The sequence below is a fragment of the Protopterus annectens genome, chromosome 2.part1 (genome assembly GCF_019279795.1).
Source record: "Protopterus annectens isolate FY-2018-M chromosome 2.part1, PAN1.0, whole genome shotgun sequence".
In the NCBI taxonomy this organism is placed as follows: domain Eukaryota; kingdom Metazoa; phylum Chordata; order Ceratodontiformes; family Protopteridae; genus Protopterus; species Protopterus annectens.
The window spans coordinates 97,145,801-97,160,496 of NC_056729.1; the positions used below are offsets into that span (position 1 = coordinate 97,145,801).

A 14,696-nucleotide genomic window follows, 5' to 3' on the forward strand; every position below is an offset into this window, starting at 1 on the left:
ACAAAATATTGTTGTTTGGCTTGGGAAGAATAACAGCATGCATAGCAGAAAACTTTAGTAGCAGTAAGCATTACCAACACTAGCTAAGCACATTATTTCACATGAGATGATTGCAAAACTGCTTGTTATATGGTAAACTTGGCAACAGTGGCAAAGGGCAAAACATAGATTGATAGACTAATGTAGCCGAGTATACTGGGAAAAAAAACATGGTGGGTGTAACTTTTAATATACAACTGTGGAGAAATGACCAGCATGTTGAATGGGGCAGGGAAAGACTTTGTAGGAAAAAACATTGTGGGCATTTGCCAGGCTGTTGCACAGTAGCCACATCAAGCAACATTTCTAGTGACTGAAAAAGCCTGTCTTTGCAGAAGTTGTTAAATTACACTGAAAATCTATGAATTAACTTGACTTTCAAGATGGCCGCACATTAAGTAACAGCTTAATTCTAGCTCTACCAGTGTGAAAGAAGAAACTTAGCAGAGAAAGTCACTGAACCTAAACTTCTGGGTAAATTTCAGTAACTGGCTAGTAAGTGCACTGCCTGTGTGTCAGGAAAAAAAAGAAGTAGAGAGGACCTGAAGGAAAATCAGCTACAAAAGGTGTAAAAAAAACACTGCCTAGGAAAGGTACTGTAGCTGTTCAGCAAAAAGCAGTGCAACCTCCAGACATAACTTCCAGTAACCTAGAGTAAAGTATAAGATAACTGCATACAGACCTGATTAAATAAACAAAACACTGATGGAGTATATCAACTCAAACAACAAAAGCTGGAAAAAAATGGAAGAATCTTTAAACAGATATTCAGATGAGGTGATAAAACTCCAAAACTCAGCGGTTGAAATGAAGTAAAGGCTGGCTTGAATATGAGACTGCACAAAAACAGATGTTTAAAGAATAATAGAATTAGAGTACAGACCATGTAGGTAAAACCTGAGATTTTCTGCTGTACCAGAGAAGCTGAAGGAACGGACTATATTAATTTTATGAAAGCACAAAAAAAACAACTGGACTGGTATTCCACAGCCGGAATTGTTAATTGAAAGTGTACATTGTGTGCATGCCCCAAATCTGGCTATGACAAAGCAACCTAGAACTTTAATAATAAAGATTCAATCTTAACAGTAGAAGGAGTGAGTTGATTCTGATAAAAACTGTGGCAGAAGAATGAAGTACTAAAAGTGGGAGACAGCAGAGTGTTTATGGAGAATGATTACTCATTGTACACTAGGCAGAAGAGGAGTAAATGTATTCCATTATTCAGGGAATGTCGAGAAGCAGGTGTGAGATTTAAACTGGTGTACTCAACTTTCTTCAGAATATTTTTCCCTGGAGTGACAAAATTGTTTTTTTTGCTGAAGTACATGTTAAAGAAGAAATACAAAATTTGTCCAACAAAAAGTGAGCTGTGAAACAGAAGGTAATTCTGCTTCTTGTTCTTCTGGTAATAAAGATCACAGAGAGACTGTGCCAGTGAAACTTTTCCAATGACAATTTATGAATCTGGTGTTGTAAAGAATGCTGTCAGTGGCGCTAGGACTGAACAAACAATAACATGGAAGTGGTACTGAAACAAAAGAATAAACTGATAGGTGCATAATACTTGGTTGAGTTTGTAGAACATGAATGCGATATTGCATACCATCAATTCATTTAGTGCCATAACCCTTTGAGTGTGGCAACTAAAAAGTGCAGAGTATTCTTTTTTGGTTTTGTTCAGAACTCTGAGAATGATCAGTATTTTGTCATGCTTAAGGATTAAGGTTTGCTGAAGAGTTAGTATTTTACAGTGTAACAAATCAACAGGGAAGCAGTACAACAACAGACATGAGAAAAAGCAATGCAAAAAGACATTTGTGCTTTAAAAAAATCATAAAAACTGAACAGAAAGCTGGACATATTTTCATGTAGAATTATAGAACAGTACTGTACTATAAGGGAAATAACATGATAGCAGTTATAAAGTGAAATTTCTTTACATCTAATAAAATTCAGTTTGAATTCTGTAACATTGTGGAGAATAAAATACAGATCTGCTCACTGCAGACATTGTGAAATAACAGAATTGCTTTAATCTCCTTTCCTTTATGGAAGCAGCTTGTCACTCTTGCATGATTCAGCAAGGCTTATTCACTATAGTCACAGTGTTGGCACCTCAGGAAAAGTACAGGAGGGTAGTTCTGTTGGGGATTGCATGTTGACATCCTTACAATGCAGCTTACCTGCTTTCTTTGGCTGGAGCTGTATAACTACTGTGAATAGCATAAAACAAGTTCTGAGACAAACAAATATGAGGGTCATTCAAGACAAAATGGAAGCAGAATTGTAACGGAATGTGTATAAGATGACTGGCTCACAGTATTGCTACTGTCAGTGGAAAGAGAAAATAACATTATTTCTTATATCTAGCATGACTGATGTAAAGGGGACTTGAAATGGATTCTAGGAAGGAGAAATAAAAAGCAACAAAACAAGATGATGTTATTATGTCACACCTTATGGCAGCCATTTTGTGGAAAAATGTATTAAAATCTTAAAATTTAAATAAAAAAAAGCAACACATAGCCCTTCAAAACCCACACATAGCAACACTAAACATATATATGCGGAGGCCCTTAACATTAACCTCCCCGAGCAAGAAGGACCTCCAAAGCTGAAACGCAAGCAAACACCAATCACAACCAAAGTATCACATAGCTCACAACAACAGTGTGCCACTCAACAACATCCCCTAAGGCAAGACAACGTACCCAACATTTTAGTCACAAGTGACTCTATAGTCAGGCACACTGATGTCCCACTCACCAGGCTGAACAAGGAGAAAATTACAGTCAGCTGCCTGTCGGGTGCCAGGATCCACCACATAATGCATGCACTCAAGTCACTCCACAACAAGTACAAATACGAATCCGTCATTGTCCATGTCGGAGTGAATGATTTGAGACATACCTCCCTGGACTATATGAAAAGAGACACAGAAGAGCTCTCAGATCATGTGACCCAGGCAGGTATGATCCTAGCCCTGAGTAGCATCCTGCCTTCACCCAGAATGATACCATAGTATAAGGATAAAATTATTGACTTCAACAGTTGGCAAAGTTTCTGGTGTCATTCAAAGGGAATTCAGTATCTGTCTGCCTGGGACAACATGATCAACAAACCACAATGCTTTGCCAGAGATGGTCTGCACCTATCGCCCCTGGGATTCGGGTAACTGACTAAGGCTCTTGCCACACGTATAGTGCCTTTTTTAGGCAAGGCTCAAAGGACAAAACCACCACCGTAAGAGGTAAAAGTATGCAAAATCTGAAGGTAATGCTACTCAATGCTAGAGGTCTAAACCTCAAAATGCACTCTCTTGAGGCACTCCTAAAAATAGAGAACATCGATATCTGTGCAGTAACTGAGACCTGGTTCAAGGCTCCAGAGAGCACCCCTGCAATACCAGGATACACCACTTACCACACTTTTCGGCCACCAAACCAGGACCGAAACACTAAAGGTGGAGGAGTGTCCATATTCACCAAGGGGATTCACATCTCCAACACAATGCATCCGAAATTCTCCAGGTGCAACTAACACTAGGTAAGACTGCAATCCAAATTGTAGCTTGCTACAGATCCCCCACCATGCCCCAAGATTCTCACTACACCTTTCTAAACATACTGGAAAATATTAAGATACAACCAAACATCCTAATGCTGGGTCATTTCAACTACCCTGCCATTAACTGGGAAAACTAGTCATGTACCAACACCTTTGCCCAACGGTTTTTGGAATTCATAAATTTCAAAGCTCTGGATCAACTAAACTATAGTCCCACTAAGAGCTCCATTATCCTGGACCTGGTCATTATCAACATGGGAATATGGAACATGGGAAATCGATGCTCCATACCAGTAGTCTCCACCTCGTTGGTTAGGTCTGACCATAAGCTAATCACCTTTGACATCCACATCCCACCCCCACTCCCCAGTAAGGAAGCATCCGTAAAAAACTTCCCCAAGGCCAACTTCATGCTACTCAAGTCAGAAGTGACAAACTTCATGACAACGATGCAAACAGGAACTGAAAGTTCAACTGCTAAATCCTACACTAAAGCACTATACGAGCACATCCACTTGTGCATGAGTTGTGCCATCCCAAACCAAATAGAACCAAGATGCTCTCTTCCAAAAAAAAGGAAGCCAATCTGCTGGTCCCCTGTCATAAACAAACTATACAACAGAAGGAAGAAACTGTTGTAGAAAAGAGGAAAATCCCAGGATGAAAAAACTCCCTTACCAGCCTCAGTAAGAAGCTGAGATCCCTCATAAAATCCTCCAAAGCTAGTTACAAAAATAAAATTGCCAAAGATTGCAAAGACAGCCACAAGGCATTTTATAGCTATGTCAGGAATCTAAATGACAATGCTCAAATCTGTTCTGAGCTACAACAGAATGGCATTAAATATACTGATCCCTAGGACATTGTCAATATCCTGGCAGATCGACAGATCGATTCAGTGCCAATTTCACCCCCCTCTCATCCCCTAAAGGGCCCATCTCAATTCCCAAAAGATTGCCAAATTCCAGTAATCACTGCCACACAGGTAAAAAACACACTCTCCAAAGCTAAGAATACAGCATCCATGGGATCAGACGCCATCCCAGGCTGTGTACTACATGAACTACAACATGAACTGGCACCTCACCTAAGCATCATGTTTAATCATAGCCTCACCTCAGGCTTCGTGCCCACTGAGTGGCGCACAGCTACAGTTATCCCACTCCACAAAGGAGGAGCCACCTTGGATCCTGGGAACTACTGTCCCATCAGTCTGACTAGCTTAATCTGCAAGGCCATGGAACGTATTATCATGGAACTTATAAACAAAGACAGTGGCAACCTTCAAACACTGGACCCCACCCAGTTTGGGTTTGTGAAGGGCCAATCATGTGTCCTGAACCTGATTGACTGCTTTGAATCAGTCTCCAGAGCTGTGGACGAGGGTAAGGCAGTCCACAAAGCCTATCTGGACCTCGCCAAGGCCTTCAACACCATCCCCTACTCTGGAATCATCGATAAACTTACTAAGCTGGGCATAAATCCCTGCATCACGTGATGGGCTACCAACTGGCTTACTAACAGAATCCACAGCCAACTCCAAATCCAGCTCCAGACAAGTGACAAGTGGAGTACCTCAAGGTTCAGTCCTGGGACCGCTCTTTTTGGCATCTACTACTACAGGCCAACACTAAGGGACTCTGACTAACAAAGTTCGCAGATGACTGCAAACTGCAAGCCATTATTGAATTTTCAAATGATGTGGATATTCTACAAAAGGGCCTTACAGAAACAAATGCTTAGTGGCAGTGCCATGGGCTTAAGCTCAATGCCAAGAAGCGTATAGTTATCCCCTTTGGGAAAAAAACATGTATCCATGAATTACCTCATAGGTGGCAGTACACTAAACACTGAAAGTGTGATAAGAGACTTAGGAACACAGGTGGACAGTGGCTTCACCACATCATCACAACAGTCAGGAAATCCTTCTATATGGCTCACCTCATCACTAAGGACTTTTCATCCAGAAAAAAGGATGTCATCATAGAGTACAACGACCCATTTGGTATACCTCACAAGACATCTGCAACAACTGGTAAGGCCGCAGAAACACCTCACTAAAGGAATCACAGGCCTAAAGCAGATGCCCTATGCTGACCGACTAAAAAAACTCCAGCTATACTCTGTCGCATATCGTCTACTCAGAGGCGATCTCTGCTTAACATACATGGCCATGTCAAACCCAAAGATATTGGACATGCTACACTTAAAGAAATCCCAATCCGTCAGAGCCACACGCTCTAGAGACCTAAACCTTGTCATCACAATGAACAAAACATGCTGGAGGGATAGGTTCCTGACCCAATGACTCCCCATACTCTGGAATAGACTGTCCATACATGTCAAGCAGAATGCCTCCTTGTCCCTCTTCAAAAGGAACCTTGATGACTGGATGGGTGAAAGGAAATTTACCCCGGGGATCACATCAGTCGCCCTGCTAGACAGGGGTCCAGGGGAAGTAAATATCGTGAGAAAAAATAGCCAGGGAATTGTTATGGCTAGGCTTGTACAGGCCCTAGGGCCGATAGCCTAGTACCAACCAGTGATTTTGATGCATTAAAATGGCTCAGAAAACAAGGATGCATTAATTGTTTTGTATTTTTTTTAATTTTGAGGTGGAGATTTCCTGTAAGAAACCATTTTTCATCTCCTTTTGGATAGAAGAAGGCTTCTTGTATTGCTTTCTGCCTTACTTTCTTGTTTTTTTGTCAGAAAATGGAAAGTAGAAGAGAGAGGCATGAGTTTCTTGGAAAGGTAGATGCTTTAGTAGCCTGGGGAGGATTATTTCATCCGTGCTGAGAATGTGCAATGCATGTAACCCTTTTGGTTAAAGAAGACTAAATCCTTCAAGATCTGTCATTATTATAAGTGTGCAACCTTTGCTTCTAGATCTGAACTATGTTTGTTTATTTATTAACTTTAACTAGGTTGCTAGATTTGCATGTAGAAATTTGTCATCCAGACTTTTCCCATATCCTTCCCATTTGTTTATCTCTTTTTATCCAAGATAATCGGAGTTCCAAACCATTATCTATTACTTTCTTTCAGTTATTCTCATATTCTTTTACCACATTTCCTGGATATCTTTGGCCCATATGTAGCACAAGCATGTTTCCTACCTCCTTTCCTCTACATCTTCAACACCTGACATTTGTTTTTTTTTTCTTCTTCTTTTTAATGTGCAGCCTCTTTGAAGTAAATAACCATGTATGTAGTATTTTCATCTGTTGGTCCCTTAATAGTAAAAAAATCTCTTAATGTTTGTGCATTTTCTTCCCATGCCTTTTTCCTGATAGTACCATACCTTCTTCTTTATCCTAAGTGTGCCCACAGCATGGTGACTAAGCATTCCCCTTTTGTCTTTATATCATTCTTCTTATTCCGCCCCTTTCCAGTACTCCCACTTCACTGCTGACATGTTTCCCTCTTCCCTTTCAGTTTCTTTTTGTACTTACTTTCTTCTCCATCTCTTACAGTACTCCATTTTGTTTTCATTCATTATTCTGTGTAATTCGTTTTTGCCTTTCAATCATATTTCTCCTAGCCTACTTGCCTGCCAAAAATGACTAAATTTTCAAGTCCCTTTCCATTTCCGTCTTTTGTGCCTTTCTTTTTCCTCCCCTTCTACCATGCCTTCTGTCATTGATGTGGTAAACCACAATAAACTTATCAATATTCTCTCCACTCTAAACCTTAGTTCTTCCACTAGCACATGGTACCAAAGCTACCTATCGGGTAGACTGCAGGAAGTCCACTGCCAACACCAACTTTCCTCCTTCTTCTTCTTCTTCTAGTTGCCTTAGGGGGTCCTCAGGGCTCCATCCTTGGGCCACTACTATGTTCTCTATTCACTAACCAGCTCACTGTCTCCACACCTAACATGTCTGTAGTGCAATACACTAACGACTGCATCCTAATTTGTGCAGCCCCTACACTACAAGACCTTCACACCATAACCCAAGACTCCTTTCTCTCTGTCGAAACATAGCTTACTAATGCCCATCTCATTCTTAACTCCAGCAAAACAAAACTCCTTCTGTTTAACCAAACAAGACTCTCCTCACCACACCACTCTTAATATCTTGTCCAAAAATAAAACAGTAATCATCCCAACAACCCACACTAAACTACTTGAGTCGAAATTGACAGTAGCCTAAAATTTGACATGCACATAGCTCAAAAAATCAAGAAGGTTCGCAAGAAATTTGGCCTCCTGTATCGGAAGAAGCAATTTCTTACTAATTGCACAAAAGCTACCATATCTCGAACACACCCCTTATCTACCGTCCTGTATACCTCCCCATTTCTAACCAATCTCCACAAAACTGACTTAAGATAAACTGGAATCTTGCTAAAATAAAATCACCAGGTTTGCAACTGTGGCCCCATATAGGACTCATCACTGTACATCTCTAAAACTGCTAAACTGGCTTGAACTTCCTCGGTTGCTACAATTTGCACACAAGATATTCCATCAACGTGAAAAAATCCTTGCTTTCCAAAATCTAGTACAACCATATGACACTACTAGAACTCTACGCTTCAGTAAGCAAAACCTTCTAAATTCTACCAAAGCTAATAATGATGCTGGAAAGTCTGTCTTCTCTAAGAGAATAAACCACCAACCCCAGTGACCTCCATCTGGACTAATACACAATTCAAATAGCTTTTAAAGTCACCCTTCATGAACACCTGGTTTTGTTCTTGCAACTCTCATGGGTAACCACCTCCTGTTAAAACTGCTGCTAATCATTGTGTAGGATTAGCAGCTCACACTAATAACTATCTTCAGCCATACAAGTTAACGTTTGTATCATCTCACAGTGTATTTACTCAATGAACGTCTCCTCCAATAGAATTTTACTCTCAACTTGTACTTACTGTTATTCTCAAACTGTCATGTTAGCTACCAGTTGTTCGATTGTTATTAACTGTAGTCATTATCTGCATGTAATCATTGTAGCTTTAACTTTATGTATTCACTTGAGTGCTTGTAAATGCTGATTTGTCTGTAAATACTGATATGTCTGTAACTGGAGCTTTTCTCCCTGGGCCTCTGCTGAAAATGGACCTGTGTCCAGTCGGACTTTCCCAGTAAATAAACGTAAAAGAAAATATATAAAAAAATAAATAAATTGAAGTTGCTATAAGCCTATTTTGCATTTTGAATGTCTGCTTTTCTCAGCTCTCAACAGAATTTTTCTTATGACTATATCATGTGCTGTATATACCCCTCATTATTTCTCTGGCCTTCTTGCTTGGTATCCTGATTTACCTCCTTCTGTGCGGTCTTTGAGCACTTTCTTCCTAACTTAAGTATGCTACTACGTGATTCTGTAATATACACTGGATATAAAAAGTGTACACACCCCTGTTAAAATGCCAGGTTTTTGTGATATAAAAAAAATGAGACCACAATAAAACATTTCAAAGCTTTTCCTACCTTTAATGTGACCTATAACCTGTACAATTCAATTGAAAAACAAACAAATCTTTCAGGGGACAAAGTATAAAAAAATAAAAAAACATACAATAAGCTGGTTGCATAAGTGTGCACACCCTTAACTAACAACCCATATATTGTCAGGTGGTATGCAAACTGGCTCACTGATGGAACTTATATGGTCAAAAATAGGGGACTCTACCACCTCCAGCAGACCCGTAACCAGTGATGTTCCCAGGGATTGGCTCTGGGTTCCCTGTTGTTCAGAATCTACTTCTCCGAAGTACAGGCTAAAGCTAAAGGACTGTGGCTGATAAAGTTTGCTGATGACTGCAAACTGGGAGTGATCATTGAAACTCCTACCGATTTCAACATGCTGCAAGAAGGTCTTACGCAGACTAATGACTGGTGCCAAAGTCATCGTCTTAAACCCTAATGCAAATAAATACATTATCATCCCCTTCAGCAAGGGTGATGTTCCTGCAAACTACCACATCAGTAGCAATACCCTAGCACACACTCAGTGGTGACAGATCTGAGCACACAGGTTGACAGCAACCTTAACTTAGATCACCATGTCTCCACACTGGTAAGAAGGACATTTTATGATGCTCATCTCATAAGCAAGGCCATTGCCTCCAGAAAAAAAGGTTATGACCCTTTCTACCCTTATCAGCAAATAACAGAGTACAACTCTCCCTTTAGTATGTTCCGTTCCAAACACCTGCAGCAATTGGAGAGATCACAAAGGTTCCTTACAAAGAAAATTCCGGGTTTTCAAGATCTGTCTTATGCAGACAGACTGAAGTCATTGTCACTTTACTCTGTGTCATACATACTGCTTAGAGGTGACCCGTGCCTTGCATATAAAGCAATCTCTGACCCATCTTTAATGGAAATGTTACACATTCACAAGTCGAATGGCACATGCGTCACTCGCTTAAAGGACCTTAACCTGGTATGTGACATCAAGCAGAACTTGCTGGAGAGACAGATTTGTTTCACAGAGGTGTCCCCACCTTTGGAACAAACGTTCTATTTATGCTAAACAAAGCCCCTCATTGGCCCCATTTAAGCACAGTTTGGATGATTGGATGGGTAATGGGAAATTCACTCCTGGGGTTCCACCAGTGTCCCTCTTGGACAGGGCCAGTTAGGTGCTGATTTTAGTGTCTGCTTGAACCAGACACCCTTGGGAACTCAGGTTGAACTTGGCTAGGGTTGTAAGCTCCTGGGGCCATTAGCCTAGTAACCTCCTGTGATCGTATGTAAAGATCCATGCACAATATTCCATAGGGATAGGCTGGCCCTTAAAACTAATCACTCTTTTATACCCAGGGTAGTCTGAGTTGGTTGTAACCAAACTATTTAACAGTACTTGCGTATATTATTGCAACCACGTTATCACCATTATTGCAACCACGTCATTGCCAAATACACTTGCATTTTATTCACTTATTCATTTATCATAATTGACTATGTAAAAACACACTGTAAAAAATAGAAAAAAGTACATAGAAATATTCCAAAGTTGTAGTAAAACATCAGATAACTACTTCATAGGTAGGTACTAGGCTATCGGCCGTAGGACCTATACAAGCCCAGCCAAAAAGGTGCCCTGGCTTTTGCCACCCAAGAAAATTATTTTCCTGTGCCACTGTCGAGCAGAGCCACAGAAGTGATCCCCGGGGTGAATTTCCTATTTCCCATCCAGTCATCAAGATTTTTCTTGAAGAGTGCTAATGAGGAGCTTTGTTTGATATAGATAGGTAGTTTATTCCAGAGTATGGGAAGTCTCTGGGACAGGAATCTATCCCTCTGGCATGTTCTGTTTATTGTTATTGTGGTGACAAGGTTTAGGTCCCTAGAGCGTGTAGCTTGAAGGGATTAGGATTTCTTTAACTGTTGAATTTAGTGCCCTTATTCGAGCAGTGCTTTCACATAAGGTTCATCAGATCTGCCACTGTATGTTAAAAAAAGTGGGGGAGGGTCAGAGAAATGGCGGTTTTCAATGTCTCTTATATTTTTATTATTATTTTGCAAATGCTATTGGGTCTTCAAAACAGGTCTTCAAAGTAAAGAAGAGTAGATAGTTCCTAATGCTTGTTAATTTTAATTGTTTTTAAAATTAAGATTAATGTTAGGTCGAGTATAGGCATTCATGATTACTGGTGTACTGGATTCTGATGGGGGGAACCACATGGCCTGTTTCTACTGATTGAAGTGATTGCATTTGGTGTACTGTAGTTTGGTCTTCATATGGTTGCTTTTAGACTGCAGTAAATTGTGCCCTGGATAACATCGGATGAGATGGGAAGATGTCAGAAGGGAGTTGTGTGGAGCATGGTTTAATAATACATAAGTACCCATTTAACTTCCAGTTTTCTGTATTAATCCACAGAAATAGGGAGAGAAATTCTTAAACCTGATGGATGTGCTTTGGCAACTGAGGTGTTAGACTGAGAGACCTAAAGACTTCAGACAAATGGGTCAGCTCTTTGTTTCCTCGGTGCCAGGAGAAGAGGGCAGACTAGTGTTCAGACATACCCCATGATGTCACATTAAAGTGTGGTTATGAAGGACAGAGTCACCACTGCTACCTTTGTTAGGAATGTTTCTTCTTATAGTATATGTGTGGAGGCTGTATTGACAGACATCTACCCATTCTAGCAGTGTTATAAGCTGGATATTCTTTCCAAGAGCAGAGCTTGGATTGCTGCTGCAGTTTTGTGAGATATGCTTGCTGCTGTATCCTAGATCTGAGTCCAGGTGTTATAGTGTAGCTAAACCATGTTCATTTGGTGAATTGAGTACTGGAGGGGTCGGGCAGGGAGGATAAGAGTGAGCAGTTGACACTCGTCCTGGGGGAGGGAGGGAAAGTAGCTCAGTTCACCACTACAAAAACGACCAAAACCAAAAACCAAGTTTCAACAGCAACCAAGAAAAAACGGCAGTTTTCTGTAGAATGTCACCAAGCACAATAGATTCCACCACAGTTAAAAACGAAGTGCAAAAGACAATTTATTAACGCAATTCCAAAATCAAGGCGTTTTCATCCTATAGCTGGACTTCATCAGATAATCTCTTACATCATTTATTAGCATCCATTATATACTTCCTTCATTTCCATTTTCCAATCAAAAAATATCAATTAATTCAAATAAACAAATCAGCTTACTTCTAAAAGCTCATTAATATTAAAATACATTTCATTTAATCACATAAATATATCCAATTTCTCTAAAAAAACTTTAATTTATAGATAGTAAAACAAAACATGATGTAAGAGATTATCTGATGAAGTCCAGCTATAGGACGAAAACGCCTTGATTTTGGAATTGCGTTAGTAAATTGTGTTTTGCACTTCGTTTTTAACTGTGGTGGAATCTATTGTGCTTGGTGACATTCTACAGAAAACTGCTGTTTTTTCTCAATTCACCACTGTGTTGGCACTTACTGGTGAGTAGGTGATAGCCCACTGAAGGAGCCCTTCAGGCCTTTGCTGTCTTGGTGGTATAACACTGTACCAGAGAAGTATGTTTGGCAGCACAGCATGTCTCCCTCTGAGCAGCAGGTTGCAGGATCTGCAAGCTGCCCACAGGGATCGCAGTTATGGAATTTCACGGTATCAGCATAGTGACTTGCTCTGCTCGCTACTACCCAGCTCTCACTTTTCTGGCAGAATGAGTGAGGTGATAAGGCTGCCTGGGTGAAAAATGGATGGGCTTGAGGGCTGTTGCCCCTTACAAGAATGCCTACCTGCCTCCCAGTAGAGGTATGTGTGGGACAATAAGAGTAGATAAGTAAGCTATTGGATAAATCTCATGACCTGGCGGGACTGAGAGAAAGCCTGTTTAAACTCTCCCACCTTTAATATGAAGAGTTGAGTCTGGCTTTGTCATTTTGTTTACTGCAGTAATAGATGCTGCAGTGCCATGTGTAACAGACAGTAGTGTCAATGGGACATATGCTGGTTCAAAACACAGCAAGTAAACATCACACTCTTCTCACTTAAATCATTTTTATTAACAATATGCAGACTAGATTTAGAGAAAAAAAAACTAATGTAAGCATGAACACTGTTTGGGGATTATTCATTTAACAGATATGATTTACCAGATGTGTGGGATACTCACTTGTATTATTTGCTTGCAGTCATCATCATCTTCTTTCGGCTGTTCCCGTTAGGGGTCGCCACAGTGGATCATCTGTTTCCATTTCTTCCTCTCCTCTGCATCTTGCTCTGTCACACCAACCACCTGCATGTCCTCTCTCACCACATCCATAAACCTTATCTTAGGCCATCCTCTTTTCCTTTTACCTGGTAGCTTCATCCTTAGCATCTTTTTCCCAATATACTCGGCATCCCTCCTTAGCACATGTCCAAACCAACGTAATCTTGCCTCTCTGGCTTTGTCTCCAAACCTTCCAACCTGGGCTGACCCTCTAATATACTTATTCCTAATCCTGTCCACCCTTGTCACACCCAGTTCAAATCTTAACATCTTTAACTCTGCCACATCCAGCTCACACTCCTGCCTTTTTGTCAATGCCACTGTCTCCAACCCATATAACATAGCTAGTCTCCCTAGCCTCTTGTAGACCTTCCCTTTCACTCTTACTGGTACTCGTCTGTCACTCATGACACTCTTCTCCACCCACTCCATCCTGCCTGTACTCTCTTCTTCACCTCTCTTCCACACTCACTGTTACTCTAAATTATTGATCCCAAGTATTTAAACTCGTGCACCTTTGCCACCTGTACTCCTTGCATCCTCACCATTCCTCTATCCTCCCTCTCATTCACACACATATATTCTGTCTTAGTCCTGCTGACCTTCATTCCTCTTCTCTCTAGAGCATATCTCCATCTCTCCAGGGTCTCTTCCACCTGTTCCCTACTCTCACTACAGATCACAGTGTCATCTGCAGACATCATAGTCCACGGGGACTCCTGTCTGATCTCGTCTGTCAACCTGTACATCACCATTTAAAATAAGAAAGGGCTCAGAGCTGATCCTTGATGTAACCCCACCTCCACCGTAAACGCATCTGTCACTCCCACTGCAGACCTCATCACTGTCACACTACCCTTGTACATATCCTGTACCACTCTTAAATACTTCTCTGACACTCCTGACTTCCTCATACAATACCATAACTCCTCTCTAGGCACCCTGTCATATGCTTTCTCTAAGTCTAAAAAAACACAATGCAACTCCTTCTGACCTTCTCTGCACTTCTCCATCAACACTCTCAGAGCAAACATCGCATCTGTAGTGCTCTTTCCCAGCATGAAACCATACTGCTGATCACTAATCATCACGTCCCTTCTTAACCTAGCTTCCACTACTCTTTCCCATAACTTCATGCTGTGACTGAACAATTTAATCCCTCTGTAGTTACTACAGCTCTGCACATCACCCTTATTCTTAATTACATATTTATGTATTATTTGCTTGCAGTAGTATATATATTTTAACTTTTCAGTTTTGTGGCACAAGTTCCAAGAATCAGAGACTGAAAACTGAACAGCTACAACTGGGATAAATTGTAAGTGGCAAAAAAGTGCAGATTGTTTACCAGACATTTGTTGAATGCTTGCTGTTTAGTCAGGTCTGTAAGTGATTACTAGATTAATGAT

The 14,696-nt window shown here is 40.6% G+C and overlaps 1 protein-coding gene across 1 annotated transcript in view; it reads left to right on the plus strand.

The window, feature by feature from the left end:
• ETFDH (electron transfer flavoprotein dehydrogenase) overlaps positions 1-14,696 on the plus strand; it is a 1,111,536-nt gene that overhangs the window by 237,581 nt on the left and 859,259 nt on the right. The window lies entirely within an intron of this gene.